Source organism: Ursus americanus, unplaced genomic scaffold (genome assembly GCF_024610735.1).
Source record: "Ursus americanus isolate L20-20 unplaced genomic scaffold, mUrsAme1.1.p SCAF_88, whole genome shotgun sequence".
NCBI classification, from domain to species: Eukaryota; Metazoa; Chordata; class Mammalia; order Carnivora; family Ursidae; genus Ursus; species Ursus americanus.
The window spans coordinates 660,556-662,951 of record NW_028273670.1 but is presented as its reverse complement, the minus strand read 5'-3'; positions in this window follow the sequence as shown (position 1 = coordinate 662,951).

Below are 2,396 nucleotides of genomic sequence, written 5' to 3'. Positions count from 1 at the left end.
GGGACGAGGTGAGGGGCTTAGACCATGCCTGGGCAATGTTGTTTCTTACACCTGGGTGTGTGGCATTTTGTTGAGCTGGCTACCCCCACTTGGGGTAGGTGTTCCACAGCAAGCACCTATTGTTCGTCGGAAGCCGTTTTTGCCCCAGGGGTCTCCGGGCTGTGTTCGTTGGGGTTGAACTCCTGCTAGCAAAACCGCCGGGTTGAGGGAAGGGTTCAGACTGTGCCTGGGCCCTGTGGTCTCTTCCAGGTCAGTGTATGGCATTTCCTTCCCCTTGCCACAGGCACCTGGGAGCATGTCTGCACGTGGAGAAAGACTTTCCCGTGGGAAGCCGGTTTTTGTCAAACGGGTCCCAGTGCTCTGCTCCTCTCTTTTCACTCCTGCTGCCAGAAGCCCAGGGAGGATGGGAGGGCTTAGAACATGGCTGGGCACTGTGGATTCTTCCAGAGAAGTGGAGGGCATTTGCTTTACCTTGCCACAACCACTTGGGATAGGGTCTGCACCTCAGGAAAACTGTTTCCGTGGGAAGCTGGCTTTTTGCAAAGGGGTCTCAGGGCCGTGGGCCTCGGGTGTCCCTCCGGCTCCCCAAAGCACAGGGACGAGGTGAGGGGCTTAGACCATGCCTGGGCAATGTTGCTTCTTACACCTAGGTGTGTGGCATTTTGTTGAGCTGCCTACTCCCACTTGGGATAGGTGTTCCACAGCAAGCACCTATTGTTCGTCGGAAGCCGTTTTTGCCCCAGGGGTCTCCGGGCTGTGTTCGTTGGGGTTGAACTCCTGCTAGCAAAACCGCCGGGTTGAGGGAAGGGTTCAGACTGTGCCTGGGCCCTGTGGTCTCTTCCAGGTCAGTGTATGGCATTTCCTTCCCCTTGCCACAGGCACCTGGGAGCATGTCTGCACGTGGAGAAAGACTTTCCCGTGGGAAGCCGGTTTTTGTCAAACGGGTCCCAGTGCTCTGCTCCTCTCTTTTCACTCCTGCTGCCAGAAGCCCAGGGAGGATGGGAGGGCTTAGAACATGGCTGGGCACTGTGGTTTCTTCCAGAGAAGTGGAGGGCATTGGCTTTACCTTGCCACAACCACTTGGGATAGGGTCCGCACCTCAGGAAAACTCTTTCCGTGGGAAGCCGGCTTTTTGTAAAGGGGTCTCAGGGCCGTGGGCCTCGGGTGTCTCTCCGGCTCCCCAAAGCACAGGGACGAGGTGAGGGGCTTAGACCATGCCTGGGCAATGTTGTTTCTTACACCTGGGTGTGTGGCATTTTGTTGAGCTGGCTACCCCCACTTGGGGTAGGTGTTCCACAGCAAGCACCTATTGTTTGTCGGAAGACGTTTTTGCCCCATGGGTCTCCGGGCTGTGTTCGTTGCGCTTGAACTCCTGCTAGCAAAACCGCCGGGTTGAGGGAAGGGTTCAGACTGCCTGGGCCCTGTGGTCTCTTCCAGGTCAGTGTATGGCATTTCCTTCCCCTTGCCACAGGCACCTGGGAGCATGTCTGCACGTGGAGAAAGGCTTTCCCGTTGGAAGCCAGTTTTTGTCAAACGGGTCCCAGTGCTCTGCTCCTCTCTTTTCACTCCTGCTGCCAGAAGCCCAGGTAGGATGGGAGGGCTTAGAACATGCCTGGGCACTGTGGTTTCTTCGAGAGAAGTGGAGGGCATTGGCTTTACCTTGCCACAACCACTTGGGATAGGATCTGCACCTCAGGAAAACTGTCTCCGTAGGAAGCCGGCTTTTTGCAAAGGGGTCTCAGGGCCGTGGGCCTCGGGTGTCCCTCCGGCTCCCCAAAGCACAGGGACGAGGTGAGGGGCTTAGACCATGCCTGGGCAATGTTGTTTCTTACACCTGGGTGTGTGGCATTTTGTTGAGCTGGCTACCCCCACTTGGGATAGGTGTTCCACAGCAAGCACCTATTGTTCGTCAGAAGCCGTTTTTGCCCCAGGGCTCTCCGGGCTGTGTTCGTTGGGCTTGAACTCCTGCTAGCAAAACCGCCGGGTTGAGGGAAGGGTTCAGACTGTGCCTGGGCCCTGTGGTCTCTTCCAGGTCAGTGTATGGCATTTCCTTCCCCTTGCCACAGGCACCTGGGAGCATGTCTGCACGTGGAGAAAGACTTTCCCGTGGGAAGCCGGTTTTTGTCAAACGGGTCCCAGTGCTCTGCTCCTCTCTTTTCACTCCTGCTGCCAGAAGCCCAGGGAGGATGGGAGGGCTTAGAACATGGCTGGGCACTGTGGTTTCTTCCACAGAAGTGGAGGGCATTGGCTTTACCTTGCCACAACCACTTGGGAGAGGGTCTACACCTCAGGAAAACTGTCTCCGTGGGAAGCCGGCTTTTTGCAAAGGGGTCTCAGGGCCGTGGGCCTCGGGTGTCCCTCCGGCTCCCCAAAGCACAGGGACGAGGTGAGGGGCT